The following is a 19,112-nucleotide window of genomic DNA, read 5'->3' on the forward strand; positions in this document are numbered from 1 at the left end:
CAACAAAACACAGAAATACTAACCTGTTTGCTTCTATTTGTCCTTGAAGAATTTGCATCTGCTTGTACTTCAGTATTTGCCAAGAGTTCTTGCACAGTTTTAATACTAATTTATGATGAAACATACCAAATGAACCACAAGTTATTTAAGAAAATGAAATAAGGAAACTTTTGAGGTTTTAGCAGGAAAACAGACTGGAGTGAGAGTAGTCTGATGTAAATGAATAGACGGCTTCAATGAAAATGAAAGAGAAGAAAACTCCCTCCTGGGGTTCATTATGCCTCTTGAGCTGTTGGTAGTAAAGTTAATTTTTAAATGCTTTGAGGTGATTAAGAACTCAGGCATCACTCTAAATGTAAATAAGTCCTGTTTCATTTCCTTGCAGTTAACTGATTGCAGCAGTCACCAGCTACTTAGCTTGCTGATGTATTTGAGATCCGTAGTCTAGTTCATAATTAACCCTCTTCATACGAAGTGAAAATGCTAGCAAGACTGGGTTAGAATGTATATAACCAGGATGTGACACACTCACTCACTAGAGAAAAAGAATGTTTATATTTGTAAATAACGAGGACACTATTTGAAGCAAAAGTATCACAGAATGAAAATCAGCATATAAATGAAAAGTTTGCTTCCACCCACACTGAATGCAGCTTAAAAACACAACCAAAATAGTTGCAGCTTAGAAACTTCAGCTTAAATAGATTAATTATTTATAGTAAAATTTGGAAAACCATTACAGCTGGACCTCTTCCTCCCCACTAGGTCTAGTCAACAGAACATTTCAACAATCTGTATATGAATACCACATACAAATTAAAAATCTCAGATCATAATCCATTCTTGAAATGCATATATACAAGCAATAAAGATTTAACAGCAATAAACTTGTTCAACACAGTGACTGGGAACTGTGAAATCTGTATTCTCGTTCCAAATCTGTCTCAAGATCGTTTCAAGGCTAGGGGAATGTTTCAAAAGTGACTAATGCTGTGCACCGGTTTGTAATTACCCAGCTGAGGACATGCTAAGTCGTAAACAATCAAAATGTCTCCACTGGATACTGAAATACTGAAGCAACCACCACTCACCCCTGAAAATCCTGGCCTTAAAGTTCCCTACGCTTACAAGAGGACAACTACACCTCTCCACCTCTCTTTCTTAGAAGACTGAGGGTAAATTCATTCACAAATCTGAAAAATTTTAGTAATCCATTTTTAGTAGAGGTTCTTCGCATCTGTCCTACTTCAACCTTGATCATTCTTGTGATATAAGCTAAAAAAAGCATGGCGATAAGAGCTGAATTCAGGACTTCTACACACCCAGACTTACAAATTAAATGAAATGACCGTTAAACAGCACTTTTATTTCCTCATATGTGTCAGTCTGTCAGGGATTCCCCACATCCCACCAGGTAGATCAAGGCTGCCATTTGGTCCAAAGATCAGCTTTTTTTATTTCAGCCCAAGGGTGGTTGGTATCAAAACCAAGAAGTTCCCAAGGGTGATACGCTGAAGGGTAACACTCTCCCTACTAAGAATCCCAAAAGTACCTGGTTACATCCCCCCGTCTTTGCAGTCCTGATATGACTGATGGAGAAGATGCAGTGTCTCAAGAAATTAGGTTTAAACCGTTAAGAGATTTGTGAACACACAGCGGTGTTTCCAGCTCCCCTAAGGAAACAACAGGCAACTAATGCCACAGACAGATAATATGTGCATCCTGCACTCCTGTAACTTGTCCTAGCTAATAGGAGACTCCACATTCCACATAAGTTATTTCAAGGTGATTGAAGGTGACATAAAATATATACTTCACTGCAAGGGTAGTATATTCAAATTGGGTATTAGGAAAAAGTTCTTCACTGACAGGGTGGTCAAGCACTGGAAAAAGCTCCCCAGGGAAATGGTCATGGCCCCAAGCCTGTTGTTGTTCAAGAAGTGTTTGGACAATGCTCTTAGATGTATGGTTTAACTTTCAGTTTGCCCTGTGTGGAGTCAGGAGTTGGACTCAATGATCCTCATGGGTCCCTTCCAACTCAGGATATTTATTCTATGATTCTAAAAAGAGCAAAGGTATATAGGCTTTATCAACAATACAGGTATACAAGACAAAAGATGCAACATCCCCGTTGTTAAAGTGTTAGTCCAGAGCCCAGGAACCTTGGGTTCAGCTCCTGGCCTCAAATTCTCAGAGTGAAACATTTTTCTCACCTGGTGTTAAGTTTCTTTATGACCCACAAAGGCATCTGACATTTGTCAAAAGATACTATGAATACTGCAAATATTTCAAGGCAAGGGGCATCCTGCAGAAAAGTCCATTTTCACATCTACATGCAAAGTCAGTCATTTCACATGTTTAGTGAAACCAGATTTAAACTTTCTTTTTTTTCTTTTTTTTACTTAATTTCTTTTTATTCAATTGAATACTAGAGGGATTGCAGGAGGAAAATGTACACAAAATAGACATGAAGTTTTCATAGGCCCCCTCTAAACCAAAAAGCCAAAAATATTTCACAGCTGTTGGATACACCTCTGCCTTGCAGAGAAAGAGAGATTGTGCATCTAACCATGGAAGATCTAGAAGGCCCAAAGAAGGAAAGTAAGATTCATCAGCCAATGAACCAGCCAGAAACTGATCATTTCCAAAGTAATAACAAAATGCTAAAGTTATTATAAATAAACTCTACAAAAATGCAGTTATTCTTTTCACAGCACTGATATTTAACCCCAAGTGGCTCAGGTGGAAGAAAGAGAAAGGTCCTAAACTGATCAAGACAAAGACTTCCTAAAACAGCTGGCAGCCTGAGTTTAGCTCAGCACTGCCGCAGCTAGAATCCTATTTCTGCTCCCAGATCATCACAAATCATTAGTAAATTTGCTGAAATAAAATTCACCCCACCCATTTTGGAAACAAGGTCTTTCCAGTGACTTTTGCTCCCAATTTCCATTATCACACAGAAAAAAGTTTTACTCAATGTTGTTTTCAGATTAAATATTTCATTACAGTTTTATCTTACTAGCATCTTGAATACAAATGAACAGCTGGATTGCTAATGCTTTCCTTCCAGAAAAGACAGCCTAATACGATCATATTTGGCTAATGAGTAAGTCTTTCACTACATCTTAACTCTTAGCTTTTACTCAAGTTAATAGAAGAAGAGTTTCTCTTCTTCCCTGCTCTTCTCCAACTTTTAAATCAGATTACAGCAAGTATTACTCATGTCTCACTTTCTATACTTCACACTTGTAGCTGGAAAAAGATAGGGAGGTGAGAGAGGTTGATCTAGTCATTTATGAATGTCAGGGAGCTTCAGGCTAGATCTATTCAGGGGGGGAGAAACATTGTTATTGCTCTCAGTAAATTGAGGCAGGTCCCGTCCGTCTTGCAAACAAAAATTCTCCAGTTGTTCACATTTGCTAAATAAAGGTTCTCTGGTCAGCTGCCTGCTGACAGACACTGAAAGCCAGCAGCAAGGAATATTGTACACCTCTTGGGCACCCACAGGGAAAGCAATGTTGCCCTGTAAGAAGGTTCACAGAATTTCCAAGTAGCAAACAAAAAGGCACAGAGAAATCACTAGAAAGCACATATTGAAACAGGTGTCTGATTGTACGGTTATATACATATATTATTTATAAGGAGGAGCTGGCTGTAGCATCTCCAGCAGGCAAGGTGGTTTTTTTCTTTTCTTTTTTTTTTTTCCATATTCTAAATATGGTGGACTTCAGAATTTATTTTTAAAATTATGTCAAGCTTTGGAAGTTAGGCTTGAATATGCCTGTACAGGGGTATGTGCATTCAATAGCTGTGAAAATGCAAATTAATCTATGATTATAACTAGAAATTAATCTTTGAAAATAACTCTCAAAGCAAGGTAATACCTGCCGGACAGCACATTCCAGTATTCATTTTTGCAAGCACAGCAGCTACCTACTTCTGTGTTTGAAACTCAGGCCCTCTGCACAGTACTTTAACCATCACTTAAGAATTCTACATCAATGCCCTTATTTGAATCGCAGCCACTTTAGTAGCCGCTGGAAGCTCTCTCAGAGGCCACAGCCATAACAAGCCCGTAACATTACCAATTAATAAATGTGGATTTAGAAAGGTAATTTCTGTTACATCTATATTATTATCTATATTATTTCTATCCTGCGTACCAGGGATCTGATAAAAACTCTCAGCAACTGTAGCACCCCATGAGAAGGTATGCAGGCAAAGAGCAGGTTATTTTGTTCCTTTTGTTCTTAATCTTTCATCGTGCTTCACTTTTGTGTGCTAAATGAGGACAGATTCTTTGCATGGAAGTTTCCCACCCTTCACCTCTCCTCCACCCACCATGACACCCAACCCCACAGAGGACAGGCCACCTTCACTGTTCTCCTTCCCTCTGGGGCAGCTCACTCACAGGCAAAAGGGAAGCTAAAAGCCTTCTCATCTCACTGACTGGCCATGGCAAAAGTATCAGAAATCCTGGCAGGCCGTTCTACCCATCCTGACAGTCAGCCAAAAGCAGAAGCAGCCAGGAAGCCACACGCAAGTGGACTGGCAGAAGAAGAGCAGGGTCCTCTCCATGCGGTGGAGCGGGTGACCGCGGTCCTGAGGCATGTGCACTGCCTGGCCCTCACAGCCGAACGTCCAGCAGGACACAGCCACCTCCCGACTAGGAGCAGGGGACTCTCCCCTCACTACTCGCTAAAAGCAAACTGTTATCCTGAAAACAATACGTTTATTTTAAGCCATTAGATTTTTAAAATAATCTCGTTGTCTTTTATAGAGGTGAAAAAGAGGTCGAACCAATCTTGAACGTTTGCAAATAGCAACCAGTATGAAGTGCATAAAACCACAGTAAGTGTTGGCACCTTGGTGTAGTTGAATGAGAGGTTCTTTCACAATACTTAGGCATGGATTACAGTTTTTTTCACTGTACCACTTCATTAATGCAACCTTTCCCATGCCTTAGCTGTCTGGGATAATAACAAGTGCTCCTTCAGAGAAGTACTGCAGAAATGAATACTGAAATCTGTACAGCGTCACAAACAGTAAGAGTCATGTCCCGTTAGCAGGACAGAAGTGCACAGTCCTGATGCGGTGCCCAAGTCCGGCTTCCCCAAGTGAAACTCTGGAGAAGGCTCAGCCTCAGCACCCCTGAAGTGCAGAGCATTAGCGGGTGCTCAGCATCTCTCAGAGTATGAGCAAGACTGAGCAGTCCCAGCCCATGCTGACGGTCTGAGTGAAGATTTTCACATCTTATTCTCAAAGCTTTTCAAACCCTGATCCTAACAGATGTCTGAGGAGACTTTTTAATTTTCATACTTCTTAAACCCAATTTAATTTAGTTGCCCCTCTCTCTCAAATCAAGTCAAAGACTTAGAAGGATCTGAGGAGAAATACAATCTTCTTTCATTAAAAGCAGGGTCTTATCACAGATCTTCGTGATTTGTATTGTCCTGGCAATAGGGGAGATCACATAACTGGGAGTGTTTATTTTCTATGAGGCAATTAAGGTTGAGAGATATGATTGTAATACTATGTGCTTACTTGCAAAACTATGTACTCACTCACACCTGGGCTGGGCCTGGTCACTCTGGCACCAGTTGCCAAAGTTATTTGTGTGTGCACATATCAAGGGCTTTGTGAGGTCAAAGAGAGACCATTCAATTGAGACTTGAAAAACCTTGTCAGCATAAACAAAATTCTTATCAATTTGAGAGAAATACTGATTTTTATATCACATTTCTCTTTTCCCAATCTACAAAGATATAGGACAGAAAACTCATTATTACATTTGAACTGCTTTTCTCCGCAATTTAGAAAGATGTCCTCTTTTAAGTTTTTTTTCTCATATTAAATAATTAGTCACCTGAATTCATATCCCTTTTTATCCTTGGTCATGCTGGTCCCCCAGTTCTGAACACTAGAAAAATTCTGGATTGGGTTGGAATAGATTCTTACTACTCAAGCTTTTTTCCACAGGTCAAGGAAATGCACCGCTTCTAGCCACTGACAAAATGCTACAGCCTGTTTTAATATCTCCTGAGTTGAAAAAACAAACAAAACTTACAGGACAGAGAGAAGGTCGCCTGGATAGAGCTATGACTCGCCAAGTAAGGACAGCCACAACTGCTGATTACAAAAATGCAGTTTTCTGTTGTGACTGGGGACAAGCCCTTCCAGTAAAATATGATGTCAATTAGCATTTACTGTAAACCAAAAAGACTGGTTCTTAACTTCCTCTGACACTAGAAAGAGCAGAGGATGCCCAAGTTAGTCATAAGATATATGGGTAGTCAGTTAATCATCTAGCACAACCAGCCTCCTCAGGTAATCACCCAAGAACTGCTAATTATGAAAAGAATATATTATACTGCAAAAACCATATTTTTAAACTTCTCTCCCGGGCAAGGTGATTTCTTCTCTTTTCTTATCCCTCAAGCAAAGACTGACTGTACTGAAGGTCAGTATTTCCTTCCACCAGCTTGCTATTCTCAGCTACATCTAATCTCTCACACCTGTTCAGACCCATTAACCCTTAAAGTTAAAAATCCTGCAGAATGATACCTCTCTTAATTAACTCACTGCTTGTAACTGAAATCATAAAACTAGGAATAATTTGGTATGAAAGTTGCTTCTTGACCACTTTCATTTATACTCCCTAAAATCTGATACAGATTCACCCGTTTCTTTCCCAGTCAGTGGCCAATTCCTGCTTACCTGAGTTGTCCCACTCTCGATAACTTCTACCTAAAGACCAGCTGGATGAAGCTAATCCCAGTGAAGACTCTGGTGACAAGAAGAAACAAAGCATCCTGAAGCGTTTTTAGCCCTAGTGCATTCTCCTTAGGAGAGAGGATCTATACTACTGCTGAATTAGTATGTCCCGAGTTCATCGGTGTTATTAAGCTCTCATTTAGCATCAACTTCAACGTAAGAAGAGTACTTAACCCTGATCAACTGCAAGTTGTCCTCAAGCTCAAGCACCAGTATTGTCCTGCGGCATCAGAAATGTCCACAGAATCTAAAAATTTTGCACTACTTCTTGCAATGTGTAAAAATAAATGCTACACATATCAGATTTGTTTGCCAGATTCTACAATAGCATCCCAGGGAATACTGATAAAAATATTAAATGTTATGTTCGAGGTAACTTACGGCTGATATCTAGAAGATTGACTAAACTTCTGGATAAAGTTTATGGCCAAAACTATCACTCACCTGGCACATTGGGACTTCCACCATACGGGTAAATTTTGAGGGCTAACACAAGACTGCAAGGCAAAACTCTCACAAGCCTGACTACCTCTTGCTACCTTCTCTTTTCACACAGTTAGCAACATATGTGTATTTGTGTAGGGATGCTCATATACTCCCAAAAAAAGAATTTCAAAACACTTTATTGCACAAGCTTAGCCCACTTTGGAAAAAAATGAATCCAGATGCAGCAGGTGTTAGTTATGTTGGTTAATACAGCTCTGGAAGGCAGGATGCTGTGTGGTATAAGAACCCATAGGATGCAAAGACTGAATGGAAATGAGATTAGCAGGGTCTGTCTCTAGAGACAGAGTGATTATTCAGTCAAAATGATTATTCAAAAAGAGCAGTCTCTGGCAAGGGAAAAAAAGATAGAATGAGGGTCATAGGGAGACAGTGTGCATTGTTCAAATATTGATAAACAAGCAGCACAAAAGGGGGGGGTAGAGCCTAAGGTACCAGTCACAGCAACTGGAATTACCTATTTACCAGATGCTGAGAATTACTGAGGTGAAAATCTACTGGGAATGGACAGGGCATAAGAATGCAGAAAGACAAACAGACCCATGTAGAAAACTCAGGAACCTTCTGACAGGGATGGAGCAATAACTGCCATCTCCAGACTTACAGGCAGTAGGAATGGAGCAGCACTGCTCAGTCAGAACCCCTTTTTACTGATCAGATTAAGGTTTAACAGACTAGGCAGCGGGGGTTTTAAAATGAAAGGGGATTACATAAGAACTGCTGTTCACTTCTTAAAATTACAAAGTTGGGGTTCCGTTCCTATTACAATGTCCTAAGTTTTCCAGCACACTGTTATCTACAACTACTGGTGTGTAATTACGTGTTTCACAAAGTAGCCCAGTTACAGGAAGCCATGACTAAATGTTCCTACTAAATTAGCCTCTTGTGTATTAGTCACTCTTTTCATACAGGAAAGATGGAGTTCGACTCTTCTCTCGTGTTTACGCCCATTTTGAATTGAGTTAAGTCTGCATCTCACTGCATCTACATGTGATCCATCTTTGCAAGTGGTAGAAGACTCCGATCTGCTGTTTCAATTACCTTTTCAAGATACATATTTTCCTCCAAATAGTAATGATATGCAGAACCCCAAAATTACTAAGTGATATCTATAATGCTGTATTTCAAAAGAATGAATGATTTAACTAATGTAAGCGTAAGAATAAACTTTGCCTATTTACCATTATTCAGTGAATGAATACAGGAGTATGAGGGAACTTTTATGTATATTTTTTATGTACATAGCATTACAGGTGTGCATTAACCTTGACATTTCTGTAAATAATAAAACTTTTCTTATGACCGCAGAGAAGAAAGGAAAAGAAAAGGAAGTCAATAGAATATTTTTCCTCCCTTCCCTTTCCAGCCCAATCTGATCCCAATAAAGAGAGTAAGATGGGCGGGGTGGAGAACTTTATTCAAATAGATCAGGATACATACTTTTTTTTAAATATGGTTGACTCTTACTGTAGAATTGCCATAAAACTTGTCAGCTGCATATATACTAGCTATATATAGGACCCCTTTATAGTGACATCATGAATTTTCTTTGGAGGAATTTTGCTGACCTTGCCTTTATAAGAGAATTTTCCTTCTTGCATAGGGGTAGATAGAAGTGAATGGTGCATATAGGACAAGACAGAGACAGTTGTGTTATTTTGTGTCTGCACAGCACAGTGGAGTCACCACCATTTTGCAAAACATCAGAAACCTGCAAGAGATTTCTCTTTCCCCCTCACAGTAAAATGATAGCAGATTTGCACCACCAGATTACATCTTTCCATGGGAGTAGACATTGAAAGTTTTACTCAGATATTATCTTTCATATAGTCAAGATACTAAATGGTAAGGCTGACTGGAAAAAATTAATGATATAGGACTTTTTTAATAACAGCAGGGCAGACTGAACTGTCATTCTGACACTGTAGTACTAGGATATTTTAAAAACTGTTTATGTTAATCAGTTGTGTCAGTGAAGAAGGAAGAATATGCAAAGGACTATTAACTAAATCTCCTGCAAATGGTTTATATTCACAGCTGATACTGTTCCAAATGAAGCTGTGAGCTGAGCATCACCCCTTACTGATATTCACAACACAACTCTGGGCTCCCTCTCTTTTCATAAGGAGGCAATGGTTTTCGGTGCTCCTCCTCTTCTAGCATCACTGGGATTTCACTTTATCCTATTTCAGAATAAATGGGGTTCATTAATGTAGTATCTTGTGCTGTGACTTCAGATTAAGGAAGCAGCCAGAAAAACACTATAGCTTAAACAGAAAGATAAGTAGGACTAGAAAAATAATACTTCCTCCTGACTGCTCTCTCTTCCTTTCTGAGATAGTGATTCTGTCTGAGAAAAAAGTTACCTATTTGAGTAAATGAATACAGAAGGATAGTTGGCCTGTGCATATAAGGGGACTAGTTGAACAAGAAATGTTTCAAAGACCTTGAGTGCAAGCCTTTGTTTATTGAGAATAAGCAATCAATCAGTCAGAGCACACAACAAGACTTTCTTCAAACAATGGATAATGATGATGAGTGCCTCAGTTACACAGCTGAGATTGGACAAGTAAGCCTGACATTACCAGCAAAAAAGGCAAAGTCAACAGCATAAAAGGCCCAGAATAAGAGAGTTCGGGGAGGTCTCAAGCACAGGAATGTTAACATACATTCAAATGGACAGAGGGCTTTTTTGACATTTGTCTTGAACAAAATGTTTATTATTTAAAGCTATCAAAACTCGCCTTGGAAACTAGTTTAAATGAAACCTCCACATTTGAAGTCTCTATGACTTAAGGCCCACTTCTGTTAAATTAATTTTCTTGAGATTAATAGTATCAAGATTATTTCTTCTTCCTGCATGTATTTGTATATGTTTTCCAGATTTCATTTACAGCAATCACCTCTGTTTATAAGCTTCACTGAAAGCAGGCCAAATGTGAACAACAGCACAGAAGAGAAACAGTCCTCATCATTAAGAAAAAATTGATGGAAAATCTAGTGCAAAACAAGAACTAGTTATTCTGTGAAATACATCTCTTTCTATTTGTCTTTCCAGCAGTTTCTCAAATATGACTTTATGTATTTCAAATTAAATTATAAGAATCCCCAAATTTTGCAGCTAGTAGATCCTGACAGTCTTCTGATTACCCAGTGATGGATGAACTTGCACTATTTACACAGGAATCGGTGGGATGTCTGGTGAGAGAAGAGAGACCAGATATGCAGAATGATTTCACATCCTTGGGTTAATGAACAGTAACAAGATGAGAATGTCATTTGCTTCATCAGCCTGCAAAGTATATTTGAAAACAGAACTTGGTTCAACATAAAATTTATGGGTCTGCATTACTTGCTGCTAACTGCAAATCCTAGCATATGTAGTCTTTATTCTCCCACATTTTCCTGGAAGGCAGTGGAAATCTTCAGATTAGCAAAGCTATTTGTGTGAGAGAGTTTACAAGACCATAAGACCATGCCAGCTGTGGTGTAAAACATCATTTGATAGCCCAGGCTAACCACTGCTAACCACTTCTGCACTACATTCCAACAGCCCATTCCTCAAACCCTTAGGTGGTCATGTAAGTTCATTTTCCTTGAGCCCTTGCAGTACTTTTCTATTCAAAATTTCTCTGTTATGTGGCTGCTGAAATTCATGCATTTATTCTTATTTATATAAAAAAAGAGTCTACCAAGAACTTAGTTGTTGCCAATGGAAATTTTTTTAAGAGAATCTAGTACATCTTTTCGTTTTTGATAAACTGAGCATTCCTGCAGCTACACAAACAGAGGGCATTACATCTCCATAAATAAGTATCAGTCTTATCTCATTTATTTCCACAAGCACAGGAGAGACAAATCCTGGAAATGGTAGTCTGAGGTATATTTCACAGTGGACAGAACCAGGATGCACTTCCCTCTCCTGTGCCGCACTTGGACAAGAGCCCTCCAAGCCCTCAGCCTCTGTTGTGGCTATGAAACATTCATTTTGCGCAGGTAGAAAGGAACTAAATTACACACTGACCACTGTATTCACTGCTCCTTTTGCCCAACAGGGAAAACACCGTGCTGAATTTTAAATGAAGTGAATTTGGTAGACTTTCAGAGTATGAACTGTTTGATGCCCTCTGCTCCTCAGGGGCTGCAGAAAGGCAACAGGTTTTTGGCTGTTTGAGATTTCAAGGGGTGAAGGGCAAAAGCAATGGAAACTGACTTTGTGCTTTGCTAATTTTCCTGCATTTAGAAAAAATATGTACACATAAAGAAGTTACTACTTATGATAAAGCCTAGGAAATTTCTTGTTAAATGTATACTGATCTTCAGTTATTTTGAAGCATTCTATAGATTGAAAGACAAAAATATACACATGCAAAAGGTTCCTATTCACTCATGCACTAAGGATACACATCTTTTCCTAAGATTTTTTTTTTAAGGAGACTTTTATTCTAAGCTTTTTATTATTATTCTAAGCTATTAGACTAATTTTGGTGAGATCTGATCCATAATCAACATTCCAGGAATTTTCAACAATGACAGAAGAAAACTTTGTCTAAAATATTTTCAATTTCAGCCCTCTTTTCTTCTGATCTGGTTATAGGGCTTTCCCAAAGGATTAGCATGACATGCTCTAGCAAGTGGGTGATCCACAACACAGTGGATAAAAATTTGGCTAGACTGTCACACTCAAAGGGTAATGGTCAACAGTTCAAAGTCTAAGTGGGGTCCAGTTAGGGATGGTGTTCCTGAGGAGCCAATATGAGGGCTCACACTATTTAATATCTTCATCAGTGAACAGGGATGCAGGAATGGGAAGGCTCGTGGCTGTTGCCAAGCTGATGGGAAGAGTTTCTAACCTGAGGAGTAGCATTGCCATGCAGAGGGACTTCAACAAGTGAGAGGGATGGACAAGCAGGAAATGCATGAAATTCAGCAAAAAGACAAATGCCAAATCCTGCCCTAGGGATGGAAATGCCCCTTGCAGCAGTACAAGCTGGGGACTGACTGCCTGGCTTGCAGCTCTGCAGGATAATGGCCTACAGTGCTGCATTAGCAGAAAAGCATAGCCAGAAAGACAAGAGGAATACAGCTCCTACTCAGCACTTGTGAGGCTGCACCTGTGTTCAGTTTGGGGATACCAATAGATGAGGTATATTTGCCAACTGGAAAGAGTCCAGTGAAAGGCCATTTAGCTCGGGGCTAGAGCAGATGAAATCCGAGGACAGGCTGGTGGAACATGTTTGTTCAGCCTGGAGAAGAGTATGAGGGAACCTAATTGCAGTCATCTTCTACAGAGACGTTATCAAGAGGGTGGAGCCAAACTCTTCTCTGAGGTGCTCGGCAAGAGGCAACAGTCACAACAAGTTGTAGCAAGACAAGCTCTAATTGGACGTAATAGGAAAAAAATTCAGACCGAGAATGATTAAGCACTGAAAGAGGTTGTCCAGGGACGTGGTGGAATCTCGGTCTTGGGAGATATTCAGAATGTGACTGGACAAGGTCCTGAGTAACCTGATTTAAATCTGAAGTTATGCTTGCTTTGAGTTGGACTAGATGACCTCTGGAGGCCTCTTCCAACTTTAACTGTCCTATGATTTGTTAAGTGTCTTTGATCCAAACTTATCCTTATGGGCACAGCCATCTCAAAAGGATAGACGTGGACTGTGGTCCTTCTGTCATGTCAAATGAAAGTACGAGAGCTGGTTGTCTTCAGGAGACCGGGTGCAGCAGCAGTCTGCAGCAACACGCTTGGAGGATCAGCTGGGCTAGTGCACTTCCATACATCCACTCTCTGCTGCAGTGTCTGAAAAGCACTGACCATTGTTGGAGTTTGTGTAGAGTCTATTACGCACAGCGAAGAGAGCCAGGACAGCAAAGTAGTTTGCCCAGGAGCCCTGCATTCTTCTATCCTGCCGTGCTGTCTGTCACAAGCTTTGCCCAATAAACCCACTAAGTCTCGCTGGGAAGCCACAATGAGACGGTCTTCACATTTAGTCAGAGTGCAGCCCAGTGAGGTCCAAGTCCTTCGGACAGCTTTATAACATAAATATTTATTAATTTGAGTTACTATAATAGCATAAGTGTTTACTGTCTGTGAGAATTGCTTCCTTTTGGTCTCCTCCCTGCAATTTTCTACAGCTGGAAGTTGTTCTTTCCTTCACGTTGCCTGACTGCCCTCTGAACTCCCCCTCACCTCTCTCCAACCTTCCTGTGCAAGTGGCATTAGACTCTAATCTCAGTTCACTTTTCCACCCTGCTACTACTTCATCCACTCCCTCCTCAGCACAGCCAGCCTGGGAGAACACTCACTTGCCGTTTATATGGATTTCACATGTTGTCTGTCATTCCTATCATTCCTGCTACCACTTGCTGCATTGTTTTGCTTTGTCTGTTTGGATGTTGTGTCAGACCAGGTGCTCTGATACTCATGGGAATAGGTGCGGTGAATAAATTTTATAGCTTGTGGTAATGGGAACTTCATAACAGCACTCTGAATATCTAGGGTTAGGTGAGTGCAAACTCTGCAGGAATTCACAGGGCCAGGCAAGAATCCATGAACGAGTAAAAGTGGGCAGATACATTTGTATTTCCAAACAAGCCATCCTTTCTTTGAGTCTGACCCCCTGCAGCCCTTCCACTGGTGCATGGCAGCACCAAACAGCAGTGGCTGGCATGCTGGCTTGCAGAGGAATGAAGAAAGTTCTCCCTTCTGCAAGCTGCAGCAGGACAGGCACCGACACACGAGGGTTTTTTCCTCTTTCCCATATTGTATGCTCCTCTAACACAGGCACCACTGTAGGAGCACAACCAGATATAAGTGCATGTGGTGTACACACACACACACATACACACACAGACACAGAGGATGAGTACATAAGCCTCATCTTCTTAGGAAAATGAAAGCAAAGAGATGGAGCAGAGAGGTATACTTAGTAATGAAACAGCTTTTTCGTTTGGTTTTTTTTGGAATGAACAAATAGGTTTGTGACACTTAATTCTACTTGCTTTTAGGCAGCAGGACATTTTCAACACCCATACCTTTACTCATTTTTTTCTACCACTCTACAGCACATGTGGGTAGCTACCAAAGCTCAGGCATTTCCCATTTCAACTCCAGGTTTCCAGGGAAGATGGCAATATATAAATGCAATAATGTAAATGGCTTTATACAGCTCATGAATGTAATCCATTGTAATTTGCACCTATCAGTCTATCACTTGTTACAATTAAAGCAACTTTTGAACAATAAACCTCCAAAAACATCCATCTTGTAGGTTTTGAAATAAATACAACAGGATGTTAATAAACCCTGGGAAAAAAAATCATGCTCCTAACTCCTACACATGTTCACAGTTGTATTTTTAGGTTATATATAATAGACAGCAATCTTTGTTTGGAGCCAACACACACTTCCCCAGTGAACTGCAGGATACACATAAATAATCAGGGCTAGAAAAAGGTCATCACACGGCTAGAACTGGGGTTAGCAACAGCACTGTGCAAACCAATTGTTCAGAAAGCCTTAAGCAAAGCAAATCAAGCTCAGTGTGACACGACTGACTGTGCTGAAAGCTGAAAAGACTTAATCTTAGGGATGAGCCAACCTTGCACCTTATCATTCAACAAATTTTATTAAGAATCGACAAGTAGTGAGAGAAGTTACACAGTTAAGCTATAGCTCAAGGGAAAAAGAGTGCAAAAACAAGATGAGGAGCATTTAATAAGGTCCAAGGACCACCAGCTGAGCTAGCAAGAATCAATAATTAAGAGCTTGGTCCCAAGGTCTCCTTATTGCTGCAGTAGAGAACATATTAATGGTACATATTGACTTGCAATTCAGGGATTCCTGAAAATGTTTCCCTTTTAACTTTTGCAACATAAAATTTAGTTAACAGCAAAAGAAATAATATAATGATAAACTGTGTCTGCTTCCCATCAGAAAAAAAAATAGATTTCATCAAGAGCTACTTCTCTGAAAGCTCTATTTTTGTAACTGAAAATTGAGTTATTTTCATTTCAATGTACTTGGGCACTGCCTTGTGGTCATGTCATGATCTCATTTGCTTCATTTGGCCAGAATCCCTAGACAGATTTACCTGCACTATACCTTATGCCTAGGGACTCCCATGCTGCAAGCAAGAGAGTCTCTGCCCAAAAGTGGGAATTGTCTCATGGAAGACACCAGTCCACAAAGAATGAAACCCTCACAGCAGCTCACAAATTGAGCTCAGAGTATTTAGCATGCTAAGAGTCACTGCTTGTCAGGAGGAAAGGTGGCGGAGGAGAAAGCAGGAGATTCAGAGGTGTTATACACTTTGCAACTGAATTGTTGTATGCTTTAAACACAGTTTCACAACACTAATTAGGAAGCTAAGTCCTGTGATTTCCTGATAGGTTCCTAAATATCTTAGAAAATCCCTCAGGGAGCACTGTAAAATGCAGGAACTCCACAAATGGACTGCAACTAAACAGACTGAGTTTTGAATCTCACTCCAATCTGTCCACAAAGTCTGCTACCTATCTGAAATTTCTTCTGTATGTTCCATAGCAAGGAAATATATTTGCTTGTTTGTTTTTCTTTTCTCTCAAAAGTTTCCCCTAAACCAGATAAGGCATCTTGCTTTGAATTCTGAAGGCATTTTAAATTAATACTGCATACTTAATCTTGTCTTAACATGCTTTTAGGTTTGTTTGGCATTTTTTTTCTTTTGGTCTGGGCGTTATATTTGATGGGATACAGCAGTTGTACAATCATACTGATTAGCTGATGCTCACTGTCACAGAAATGCTATGAAACTTAGTTAATTGAAGTTCGTAAAAAGCTTTTCAGAATCTTAAATGAAAGCTGTTTCAGTTTAAGTAAGAAATAGTTACTAGGAGTAGAAAATGGAAGAACATCTGATGAAATGATGTATAGGAAACCTACAAAACAGAGGATCTGTGCAAGTCTTAGCTAGATGAATAACCATTTGTAGCTCCTTTAACAGAATTATAGTGGTTGAATACCATGTGCTGGAGCCTGATCTCATTTACCTGAACTGCACTGATGGGAGCTGAGTTACTCCTGATTTACACCAAGACAAACAAGACCAGAATCAAAGCCATGCAAGAGCCGTAGGGGTATGCTTAGAATGAGAAGAAAAGGAAAGAGCTCCACACTAGACAAACCCACCAGCTCAGGGGAATTCCTAGTTTGGACTACTTGCTATATGACAATTGCCAGTCTCCTGGCAAAACTGCCACTTGGTATGTACGAATCCTTACAATCATTAAGAATAACATTTCTCTTCAACAGAAGATACATAAAGTCAGTGTTGGGGAAGGGGTCAATATCCAGTCATAGTCAGAAAAAACGACCTGGTAAAAAAGATTCCTCCTTTCTCATCACTCAGATTCATTTTCTGTATGCCTAAAACAAATCTGCTTATTTGATTGACAAAAGAAGGGTTTTTTGTTAGTTACCTGCAAGCTGGTTGTTCTTTTGAGCCGAATCTGACGAACAAGGTGAATCTGTTCTTACATCCAGCATGGTGAACCTTCACTTGCAGCCCACACAGCAGCTGCAGGAGTTGTGATGGAATTACAGCATGGATGGATGTGAAGAACATGACTGAACATTAAGGTGCACCTGCAGCTCTTGAATAAAAATTCAGACTGCACATGCCTGATGGAAAGGTCACTCATAAATAGACATGTATGCTGGCAACATACTTGGTAGGATAACTTCAAAGTGCCATGCAGGACAGAAGCTATTGAGGAGCTGTGAAGGACAGTAAGCCCAAATGGGGAATGTTTACAAGGAGGCTTACAGCCCACACAGGTCCAGCTGGTTCCTGGCCTGTTGTTTGACACAGCTCCCATCTTAGCATTTAATTTGCAATTTTCAAGTGATTTTTCACTTAGTTCTTATCACCTGTAGCAACTATCATCTGCTTCACATTACAACATTGCATAGAGAGACAGTGTCCCTATACAGTTATTCTTACCTCACACTCCAGAACTCCATTTTGGAGCTGAGACTACATTGCATACTACAAACGTATCCACAATGACTTGTACAGAAAGTGCACCAGAAGACTGGGGCAAAGCCAAGTACTAAAGTCAGATCTGCAAAGATCTGTTCAAGTATCCATATTATAGGGCCATTATTCTTCTCCGAAGACTGCCAAAACATTGAGACTGTATTTCAGATGCCTAACAACTGTTGTATAAGAGGATATAATACTGCCCTCTGCAATACATTTGCTCCCTCGATATCTATATGTGGAGGAGAAAAGTGTTTACTAATTCTGCGCATTGCTCCTGCAACACTAACTTTCATTCCTCTGCCAGCAAAGTAACCAGCCGGGGAGGAATTCTTGAACAACAAGGGAGTGCCAGGAGCAGAGACTGAGTGATCAGACTAAGACCAAGGTAGGATTCCCTACTTGCCATAGTTTTATTTTCTCTAAGTTAAAAGGAAATAATTTTTCTTTTATCTCTCCATTTTTTGGATTTTTTAATGCAGTAATTTAAGGTGTGGTGCATTAGACACTCACCTAAAAAACCCTGAAACAGAGATGGAATAATTAGCTCACAAGCAGCCCCAAAACTGAGCAGAATATCTGGAGACAGGAACTCCAGACTATTTCCCTTGGGTTACAAAGTAAGGTTTCCGATTCTTTCAGCATTGGGGTATTCTTGTTTGACTCTTTTTTGTAAAACTTCCCTAGTTTGTCATTACCCTCACTGAACAGTGAATACAACTGAATATAATATTCCTGAAATGAACATACAAATGCCAGATATAGGGTCTATTCTCCTGCTTACATGAAGACCATGTTTGCCGAGGAATTATCCTAGGAGTAATATCCAACCTATCATCAACCAGAATCTCCCTTAGTTGTCCTCAGCGTGTGTTTATGGGACAATCTCTCCTCTAGCACCTTTGACTTCTATTCTTTCTTCCAAGACAAAGTTGCCTGTTTCCAACTTTTTGAGATCTGTACGTGTTGTTTCTGTTCCTTACTTGGCATTTTCCCAGTCTTTCCGCTATCTGCAAACTTTATTCATGACAATTTAGCTTTTTCTTTCAGAATATATGAAAAAACAGAAACAGAATGTGGCAGGAATTAATCCCTGCAGGAGCCTAGTACAAGCATCTTTGCCTGGTAATGATTTCTCACTTACAGTTATAATTTGAAACCTAGTATTCAAGTATAATAATTTTGTACCTTTCTCCTTTCTTCATCAAAATGTCATCAGGTACTAAGCAACAATCATTTCAAAAATTTATCAATCAGAATTTTAATCCTATTAAAAACAAAAATGATTTTGAGAGGATTTCCAGGCATCCAATCCATGCTGACTACATTAATTGCATTATTTCCCCTATTTATTTGTTAATTGATGCACTCTAACAAATTCATCTTGTATTGAATTCAGGCATTAAGTAACCTAGATTTTTAAACTCTGAGAAATGGTACTTAAATATAATTTTAAAATATTTTAAATCTTGCAGTCCTTTGAAACTTTCCCAGTAGAGTAAGACACATCATTGTTAATGACTGAAAAAGCTCCTCAGCCTTGTCTTTTTAAAATCTCACATATATAACATGAGTTCATAAAACCCAAACTCAGTAACTACTCTCTCTCAACAACCCCTAAATTATTAAGGAAATTGGAAGTATTTTAAATTGTGAGATGATATAAATTCATTAGGCTGATTTTTCACCAGTATGGACAAATATATTTTTTCTCTCCTGTGCAACCTTTCTGTCATTGATAACTGTACTATCTCACCTAGTAACAGACCAACAATATTTTTAGGATTCTTTTTGTTATATAAATGAAAAACT

Source organism: Gavia stellata, chromosome 6 (assembly GCF_030936135.1).
Source record: "Gavia stellata isolate bGavSte3 chromosome 6, bGavSte3.hap2, whole genome shotgun sequence".
NCBI classification, from domain to species: domain Eukaryota; kingdom Metazoa; phylum Chordata; class Aves; order Gaviiformes; family Gaviidae; genus Gavia; species Gavia stellata.